Below are 10,702 nucleotides of genomic sequence, written 5' to 3'. Positions count from 1 at the left end.
AATGACTAATATTAAAAATAAAAATACTACTAAAAAAAAAAAAGGTCTCATCACCAAAAAAAGCAGTTATAAGTATGGGGATAGATGTTAACAAGACTTATTGTGGTGACCATTTCACAATATATATGAATATAGAATCATTAAGTTGTACACCTGAAACTACTATAATGTTACATGTCAATTATACCTCAACAACAAAACAAAAAAGAAAAAAATAGTACTAAATGTTAGTGAGGATGTGGTAGAACTTATACACAGTTTTTAAATGTGCAACCAGTTTGGAAAAACATTTTGGCAGTTTCTTAAAAAGTAAAACACATTTATCATACAACCCGTCAATTTACTCCTAGGTGGTTACCCAAGAGAAATGAAACCTGTCCATAAATAAAACCTGTAAATAAACGTTCAGAGTGGCCAAAAGGTGGACACAACCTAAATGCATACGGATGAACAAATTGTGATAGTCGTAAAATGGAATATTGCTTAACAACAAAAAGGAACAAACTACTGATACCTGAAACATGGATGAATTTAAAAAATACGATGCTGCGTGAAAGAAATTGAGCCACTAAAAAATACATACTATGTAATTAAATTTATATCAAATTCTAAAATAAGGAAAACCAACCTACTCTAGTATACAGTAAATCGGACCTTGCCAAGGGCCTTCAAGGGAGGAGATATACTGCAAAGGGAAACAAAGGAACTTCTGGGGATGGTACAAATATTCTATATCTTGACTGTGGTGATGGTAGTTCCATAGATGTACACATTTCTCAAATTTCATCTAAACACATACTTAAGGGGCGTCTGGGTGGCTCCATCGGTGAAGCGTCTGCCTTCGGCTCAGGTCATGATCTCACAGTTTGTGGGTTTGAGCCCCGCGTCAGGCTCTGTGCTGACAGCTGGAAGCCTGGAGCCTGCTTCAGATTCTGTGTCTCCCTCTCTCTCTCTGCCCCTCCCTCACTTGTGCTCTCTCTCTCTCTCTCTCTCTCTCTCTCTCAAACATAAATAAACATTTAAAAAAATAAAATAAATGCACACTTAAAGTGGGTGCATTTCATTGTATGTAAAGTGATACCTCAATAAACTTAATTTTTAAAAAAGTAATTTCTTTTAGTAACCAAGAAACTTTGATGATAATCTAAGTTTCCTGACTATGAGGATATATGTGGGTCTGACCTAAGTATGACAAATCAACACCTTACAACGGAGGAAGGCATGTAAGTGCCTGGCTTCCTTTATTCATCAAGTGAAATAATTGTCCATGATACCATTAGCAAAATAATTACATGTATTCTTTCTTTTTCAGGTTTTCTGAATAGGCCACTACATTTCAAACAAATAAACTGAAGAATAGAATAATATATATTTAAAAATGTTTGAGTTACCAGAGAGCAAAAAAACCATTATTTACCACATTCCCCAAGTAAATGGAATAAGGCATTTCAAAATGATTTCTTTTGTATTTCAAATATACTCTGTTATGTTGAATAGCCCTTTAAACATAAACCAAGCACGTGGGAAGTTCCAAGGGTGTCAGCCAGGTCTTCAGTTCTGTTATTGAGTTCTTACACAAAATTGTACAAATTCTGTTTGCCATTTTGTGTGGATAAAATAGATAAGCCCAATGAAGAAAGTTTATCTTTAAAGCATAAGGAATTCATTGAAAAGTAACTCTTAAAAATAACATATAACATTTTGATACTAGGAATAAAAAGGATAACCCAGCCATAAAAACATACTCTTGTATCCTAAGATTAGTCTCAAAGGATAAGATATTGTTACTATCTTATGAAAATAAATCTAATTGTTGCCTTGAACATATCCTGGATAGAATGTTGTATCTGATGGTGTCATCTCCTAGGGTCTGAGGTTTTAACACTAAGAAAATGTTCTTGTTTTCTTATATTTTCATGACAAAATAGCATTCTTGTGAAAAGTACTAGATTACAAAAAAAGGAGAGAGAAGCAGGGAGAGGGGAGAAGACTCTCACCCAGAATGTCAGGTTTCAGGAAGATATCCTAATGGCCTGAATCTGTACATGTCTCTGTGGAGGTGTGGCTTCCACAGTGTGTCTGTCTACAGTGAGCCGTGGAATAATTATACAAATTGCACTGACTCATTTTACTCAGGTAAACTCTACCTTAAAAACTAGGAAGTGCTGCCAATTTGACCACAAATCTATTCTTTAAAGATCTTTGAGAAAATCATTTTTTTTTCTTCTTCAAGTGTAGCATGGGATCCATTAGACAGCCAAGCTCTTCTGTCTATCCAGAAGAATGTCATGTCTGAGTTTTTTGATTTTCTGGTTTTGAATTATACATAGTCATGAAACTCAAGGCTTGTCTTCCCTCAAAGCTCTTCTACTGTAATATTATGATTTACTAGAAAGTTACTTACCATATAACACAGCTTCAAAGACCAGATCCCCTGTATTTGCTCCTTAGAGTGTTTCATTATAGCAATATGGATTAATGCCAGTTGTTACACCAGGAGAGATCAAACCGAAACTTCCACAGAAGTCTAAATAGCAGGAATCTCACAGGGAGTGATAGATACTACGATTTGCTCTTCAGTGACTGATGGACCATGTTTTATGTTTTAAAAAAAAAAAAAAGGTAGCAAAATTGAGCAAGCCCCCCAGGCATAAAACAAACTGCAAAAATAAATACAAGGAGAGTAATTTACAAATTTAAGAATATATAATCAATAAGGATGGGTGAATATGGCAGCATTTTGAGATAGAACTGCATTTTCAACTATTTTTAAAATGTTTCCCATTTGGCAGAACCCCAAATGGGCTTTGCCAAGCACTTTTTCTTCTTAATTTTTAAGTGCGTATGTATTTCAAGGAAAATTTAATCCATATGTTCCTCTCTCATTTACACAATTTATCAAAATGTTGCTTTGAATGAGCCATTTAATGTCTAAGAAAACTGAAATACTTCTCCCCCCCACCACCACCAATAGTAGTTTTTAGCTTTTTTTTCTTCCTCAATTAAATATTGTTTGGTACTATACATGAAGCTAATTGAAAAATATTCAATTCTGTTTTAATATTCAGAATCAAACAAAGTCTGATAAAATTAAAAATAACAGAAGATACACTCCCCCCACAGTACTATATTTTCAAGTTTGTAAAAGCCTTCTCTCATTCACATGGTTCCTATAAATCAAAGAATGCGAGAATGAAAAGTTCCCCCAGAAATGTTAAATTTTTTTTCCCTCACTTTAAAAACCAGGAAACTGAGTCCCAGAGAAGTTTAAGAATCTGCCAAAATCACGAAGCTAATTAGTGGCAGAGCCAAGACATGTATCTTCCCGTTCCAGTGACTTCTTTGGTTTTTCCGATTTTAATTAGGATTTTATCTATATCTAAACACACAGAAGTATCAGTATGATACTAGGTCATTAAACAACAGCGACGAAAACAGTGTAGCTCACTTCTGCATGAAATGTATCTGCCTGCTTCCAAAAGATCAACACCTGGACAACTGACAGGCTGGAAATGAAAAGTTCAACATCTGGTGTTGCCATTGAAAATTTCAATGGCTCCATGCACCGTGTGATCCTGACTGCATCTATCCTTTACCATCTCCACAAGGGTAGGTGACAGATCCATTTAAAAGAAAAATTAAGTCCCAGTACACTCTCAACCCTTACCAGTAAGATGTTACAGAAAAACAAGCTGATTAGGCTTTAATGATAAGGATATTTCTTCCTCCCCTCTTTCTTCTCCTCTTCTTTCTTCTTCTTCCACTAAAGGGGATCATTCTGGGCTACACAAAAATCTGGTGATGGGCATTCCAGGACAGAACAGAGATATGCCTTCAAGCAAGATAAAAAGGCACAGATTAGTAAATAACTGCTATCCCCAGGGAAAGAAAAGAAGAGGAGAGGAGAGGAGAGGAGAGGAAAGGAGAGGAGAGGAGAGGAGAGGAGAGGAAACCATTGGAGCTTCCACTTGTTATCTTAGGAGGCAGTCATGAAGTACACACCACAAATCACAATTAAAAGAACTATGACCTTGTAACTACTCACCAGTGTTGATACTGTGTTACTCTGTTTTATTACAGCAATTATTTTTTTTAATATGATGGAAGGGGGCATATAATATGTATATGCATTTGGGGACAAAGAAGAGAATTGGAGGACCTTTTTCTAGAGGGAGAAACCAAAATCATATGGTGCAGAGCATCTCAAACACCAATTGTTTAACCTCGGGTATGTTACTTAACTTCTCTTCATCTGTTTCCTCATCTATACAACAGAAATAATATCAGTACCTACTTCATAAGGATTCATGAAATAATACATGTAAAGCACTTAGGACAGTGTTTGCATACAATAAGACCTCAACAAAAATAACTGGTTGCACTGTTATTTTTTTCTTTACACTGAAATGGGAAAACAGGCTGAAATCCTAGCACTTGTGGCAAACAGAAAAAAATACAGAAATATTATTTAGGACTAAAAAGGAGCTTGGAGTCTTGGCTCTGAGTCCAAGCTATTGTAAATTTACTGAATTGGGATTCTAAACACAACTATATACTCCAACACAAAACAAGGACTCAATCGATGCTACTGTAACAAGTGCTCATATCATGAATACCTGTAGCATTTGGAGCACTGTAGCCCTACCTTCTTCTATCTTGACCTCCAGCTGTTAAAAATAACAGTGTATCCAAAGACTGGACAACCAATGGAACCCAATGCAGAACATTCAGGAGCTTCACAGAATTTCTGGTTCTAGAAATGGTTACTTTGTCAATGACCTTAGACGCGATAGCTTAGGGGTGGGAGTGAGATAATTTCTGAGTCTTTCTTGGTGAAATTTTTCTCTTTTGATTGTAATTTGGTTGGTTTTACCAGATGAATAAATGGATTGAGAAGCACCCTGGCTTAAGAAGAGGGGGACTGTGACGGAAGCCTTGGTCTTGGTTTTGCCTTAGGTGCCACTCTGAAGACAACATTCTATTTCTAGGGGGTTCTCGGTTATGTAAAAATGAGGTTATGTTTGGTGATCATAAATGTCCCTACCTCTCTAACATGTTGTGGACCTATAATGGTATAAAATGCTATAATGTAGCATAAAGTGGTATAAAGTGCTATGAAATGGTATAAGACAGTGAGATTGGTTTTCCTGGTCATCATGACTCTATTGACAGAGCACCTTTCTTTGAAAGTTCCATGCATTCTATACAGAACAATTGAAAAAATAGAGAGGAGTGTGGTGAATACAATATGCTTTTGCACTGGATCTGTGTTCAAATTCAAACTCTCCCACTTTATAAATAGCTCAATATTGAGCAAATTACTTAATTTCTCTAAGTCTAAATTTGTTCAAACATGAAATATGTTTCACTTTACCTATTTCATTGGGTTGTTCAAAAATTAAATGAGAGAACATGAGTCATGAGCTTACCTCCTAATAGGAGCTCAAATAGAAGAGAGCCAATATTACTGCTGCAGGAAAAGAAATGACGGATTCAAGCCGGAAAGGTCTTTCATCGAAGGGAGTGTCAGATTGCATTATACACATGAATAATGCTCCCCTAATCCAAGAGAGTGTTGTCATTTTTTGTCACATGCTAACATATTATCAGCAGAGACCCCGGAGGAAGCAATGTGGCAGTGTTGGTTGAATGAATTAATAAAGTTGCTCTCTTCAGCCAGGACTCTTGGGCATTTATGAATACTTTCACAATGTGTAGAGTCAAATTATATCATACAACTGACCACTGTAGTCTTTCACAGTACCAGACATTTTGGGACTAACGGACCTAAACATACATTGATGAGTAAGTGAATGTTTCATATTCAAATGGTTAAACAATTTTAAGTTTCCTCCTGATAGGTCTAAATGAAATGGCTAAAAAAAATTAATTTTTCATAAGTGGGAAGGGGTACATGAGAATATGCCCAAAGAGGCTACTTCTAAGCTGTGCATAGCAATAATAAACAAATACCCTCTAATCAAAACTTCACAGATGGCCAGTTCCCCCTTGATGTAAGGAGACATTGATAATGTAGCCTGGGTGTTATCTTCAGGCTTGACCAAGGGCCATCTTGAAAGGAAGGACTTTGACTTCAGAAGAGGAGCTCTGGTTGCTGAGATCAGGCGGGACCACTGCATCTGAGCTTTCAATTGACGGAAGAAGTCAGGAACCAAGAGACCCAGGATTACTCTGTCAGCTCTGCAACTGCCCCTTGGTTATTATTTTGGTTGCCTCGGACAGTTTCCTATGATTATTACCAATAAAAGCTCTAAAGTAATTTTAAAAAGCAATGTACATTCTGGAATGGTGGGGGGGAACTGTTTCACATGCTGCAACCAGACTTGAATGTGGGCAGGAAAATCACAAAGGATGGAGGAAAGCAACTGTGGAAGAATAGAGGAAGTAGGGCTGAGTCCAGAGGACTCTGCTAGGAGGAAAGGAGACCATTCCGGCCAGCAAAGGGATTCTGAGAATCCCAGATACTGCGTAGGATCAAGCAAGGGAACTGCTGTCTCTCAGGTTCTAGCAATACAAGTTTTTTGGATTATTTTCTTCAGGCTTACAATCTATTTAAAAATCTGTACTCTATTACAAAATAATTCTTTCTTACAACTTTTCACAGGGCTTTCTGAAAGAGTTTATTTTCTGGGTTTGGGAAATGCTGAGAAGTCCAGCTCACTAGGAAATAAATTCAACCTGATTACTTAACCAAACTTCCTGAATAGCCAATATATGAATTTATCTCCAACTCAAAAATGAACAGAGTATTGTCTTACCAAATGTCATCATTTCCTGCTTTTGAGAAGAGACCAGAAAGACTTGTGCTGAACCATTTCAGAGCATTTTAGATATGTCTTCAGCTGAAACCTGGAAATCAAAGCAAAATAGAAGAAAAATAAATATGTAAAAACAAAATTTGTGAGCTTTGGGAAACAAGTGGTTTGGGGGGAAAGCTAATTTTCAAAGGTCTCCGTCTACCCTATGGCCAATCCCTTCTCTTCTAGGACCTTTCCGCCTCTCTTCATTTCAGTTTTGAGTTAGAAATACTGGAACTGATCACTTTTCAGCCTCAATAAGTCCTTGCTAATTATTTTAACATTTCAGGTTCAGGAAACCCAAACCCAATGTTTGTTAAGTGTTCTTTGCCTTGATTTGTATTCCCTCTTATATTTCAAGGGAAGCAGGGTCCATGTGTTTCTGATTCATTTTTACTTAACTCATCAAGACATTGTTTCATGAAGGCCATTTGATGTCCAAAGATTCTGCTGAACCTTTTGTTCATTAAACCATATAGCCAGTGAAGCAACACGCAGTTTATAACAAAAGAACAGAATTAGGAGACCCAGGAACAAACTATCCTACCTCTGTCTCTCATGTGCTTTCATACAATGATAAATCACTTTCCTCGATATCTGTGTTATCTGGGGGAAAGATAACAATGTTTTATGCTAGGTTTGGAGAATTTGTAATAAAATATAATTTTGGAGAGTCTTTGTAAAGAGTAAGGCATGTTATAAACCAATACCAAAATAGCTCTTGAGTTGAAAGGATGAGTTTTTGCCTGGTGTTGAGGCTGTTATACTAGTTTTCCTGGCCAAGTACCACAACTCAACATTAAAATTTCAAATGGCAATTAGACAAAACATAACGTTTCCACCTGAAAGCATTAATTCTTATATGGATTTATACACTGGGAGAGTTCTAGATTTCCTACTGGTTTCCTTTTTGAGCTAACAATCACACTGCCAATTTGTTTAAGGATTTGCAGAAAGTTGAGAGGTAGATATTTGACATAGAGAGATGTTCCTGTTTTTACTCAAAGACAAATTATCCTAATGTTTTATTTTAGAGCATGGAATACTGAAGTCAAACTTCCTCTAAATGGAGTGGCAACAAATTTAGCAGGTATCAACAACAAAATAATTTGTTTTAATTCATTCATTCATTCATTCATTCATTCATTCATTTATTCATTCATTCCAGTTTTCCACTAGGTTCATTATCCTGCAGTTAATTTGCTGCTCTCTGGGTATGCAGGTGGCACCATGATAGTTTACCAAGCCTGCAGAGGACAAAAGAGAATTCAAGGATCAGTTTTGACTGGGGTCAAGAGCAGAAATCAAGGGAGTTCTCAATCAAAATGACAAGGAAGTTGCAGGAAACATGTTCAGGCAAACTAAGAGGATTTGCCTTTCTGGCTTTTGTTTCAGGAATCTAGAAAAGAAGAGAGTGATCATAGGATTGATGAAGACCTTTGAAAATTAGCTTTTTACCCAAAGCACTTGTTTCCCAAGCTCCTAAACTATGTATGTACGTATGTATGTATGTATGCATGTATGTGTGTATTTTCTTTTGATCACTTGATCTCCAAGCCATGGCCTAGTATCAGGCAAAGGGCCCAGTCAAACATGGCACAATCAGCACCCAGAAGAGACTGAGACACACATGCAGAGGGTCAGTAGACATGTGTGCAGTCCACTTTTCTCAAGCTTCCCAGGAAGAGGGGTGGTTGGACTGGGCATGGCCAGATATACCATGGGTGCGCTGCAGCAGAGGCACCTAGCCTTGCTCCCGGTCTTTTTATAGAGTTCTCACAAAAGCAGCCTTGTGGTAAGGGGGGAGAAACGACAGCTACTAGCTGCTCAGGGGAAGTACATACCAACTGTCCAGTACCAATATTCCCTGGAGATCTCACGGCAAGTTGAGACCAGCCACTCACCCTCCTGATAAAGTAAGAGGTATTAAATAATACCAGCCAGCTCCTGCCAGGGAACCTAGAGAGATTCACTGGACAAGCCTCCTGGCCTCTCCACAATTGGTTAGCTATTGAAGCCTATTAGGAGAATACCCACTACTTGCCCAGGGGCTGGGATGAGGAAATCAAGAAAGACATAACATCTGTATTTGATCCATAGCAGGGGAGGTGGGACAACTGAAGGCTTGCCTTCCAGGAGTTCACAGTCTAATGAGTGGTGTCAGAACAAATAATGACCTCACAACATGGGAAATGAGTTTATAGAGGTATGAGCACCATCAGTGATAACTGCAAATGACGTGGTGATCAACTCTCATGGCAGGAGGGAGGGTTTTTGGAAGCCTTCCAAAGACATATATGCTTATGGGAAGGCAGGCTATGGGTGCAGGCTGAAGGAAGGGCATTCCAGGCGGAGGGAACCACATGTAGGCAGGAACCCTAATTATAGCCAAGCCGAAGAAAGTTTGAAAGAAATAACCTCCTCCCACAGTTTTACATATTCCAGAGGAGTTGAATCCTAAGAAGCTAAAGTCCAACAGTGTATCACAGTTTCCAAAAATTCCACAAACAATTAAGCAATCTTCAAAAGTGAAGATTCTTTTAGAACCCTATGTATTCATGAACTGCCCCTCAAATGTCATTTGTCCCTTTCTCCTACCTGAGTGGCCTGGTTGATAAGGTTATCAACTGGTCACTGAGCTTGGGCAGTATTAGCTAAACTGCCCTTGCTAGTTGGCTTTCTTATCTTTTGGCTTGGGTGTTCTTTCCAGAAATAATCCAAGTACCTTATATACCCTAAAAGAAGCATAGAAATCCCTTCTGGTCAGGCCAAAGAATATAGCTCCTAGAACAGAACTCAAAGTTCTGAAAATAAGAGAATCCTTCCTTTTAAGGTTGACTGTATTCACAATCATTCCTGCTTTAGAATGTGAAAGGCTTAATCCCAGTTGGGTCACAGTGTCATGTCCCATGATCTGGGTCACAGGAAAGTTGACACACTATCTCCTTTAAAGGCTTACATGTCTTTTCTCTAAAAAAAAAAAAAAAGATTCTGTTTGTGTCAGGGATGCCAGTGCACTCCGATCACCTGCTAGTCGACTTTCATTGTAGCTTGTGTGCCCGGGTCCTCCTCCATCTCTCTTCCTCCTCAGCCTGGAAGTGAATGAAGTGACATTCTTGGTAGCTCTGGAAAGGCTTCAGGGAGTTGTGAATTTTCATATTCATACCTCTCAAGCTGGTGTGAGAGGGGCTTTGCTTTTGCTATTTAACAGGAGAAATGGAAATAAAATTTAGAAGTCCATCAATAGATTTATTACTTGTAAACCGTAACATGTTTTGAAAAGCATGATGCACTTAAATGGGTGAATCTTGCTGATGTTAACTTAGCGAGAGTATTTGTTACCTTGCAGTATAGCAAATCACCCCAAAACTCCGTAGTGTCTAATAATAATAAGCACTTCTCTTTCCTACTTCTGTGAGTCAAGAATTGGGGAATGGCTCAGCTAGGTGGCTTGGGGTCTCATGGGGTTATAAGCAAATGGCATCTGGGCCTGGGGTGGTTTTGAAGGCGTTTTCACGTACAAGCCTGGTGCCCTAGCTAGGATGACTCAAACAGCTGATGGCTCGAGCAAGTGGGGCTCCTCTGGATGGTCTCTCTCCATGTTTTCTGTATCATGGCAGCATTAGGGTATCTGAACTTCTCACATGGCAGCTCAGGCCCTCAAGGGCATATCTCCTAAGATACAGAGTGAGGGGGAACCTGTGTCACTGATTCCAATCTAGCTGCAGAAGTGTGTCAGGAGACTGCTTCCCCTCATTCTATTTGGTAGCACTGACTCACTGAGTTTGGTGCATGTTTAAGGGAAGGGTAATTAGACTCCACTTTTGTATTGCAGAAGGGTCAGAGAATTTGCGGTTTTGTTTCAAAACAATCACAAAGGAAGT

The 10,702-nt window shown here is 38.4% G+C and overlaps 1 long non-coding RNA gene across 1 annotated transcript; it reads right to left on the bottom strand.

Annotated features, from left to right (window-relative positions):
• Positions 1 to 3,581: 3,581 nt before the first annotated feature.
• On the bottom strand, positions 3,582 to 9,957 carry LOC125171852 (uncharacterized). The gene is made up of 3 exons (XR_007154454.1): positions 9,846 to 9,957; positions 6,780 to 6,870; positions 3,582 to 3,832 (listed from the first exon to the last, which is right to left on the bottom strand). It is a non-coding gene; the product is annotated as an uncharacterized LOC125171852 (long non-coding RNA).
• Between the last annotated feature and the right edge of the window lie 745 nt (positions 9,958 to 10,702).

This window comes from Prionailurus viverrinus, chromosome C1, assembly GCF_022837055.1.
Source record: "Prionailurus viverrinus isolate Anna chromosome C1, UM_Priviv_1.0, whole genome shotgun sequence".
Classification (NCBI taxonomy): Eukaryota; Metazoa; Chordata; class Mammalia; order Carnivora; family Felidae; genus Prionailurus; species Prionailurus viverrinus.
Note: the sequence above shows the minus strand (reverse complement) of the source record. Positions and strands in the feature narration are given on the sequence as shown.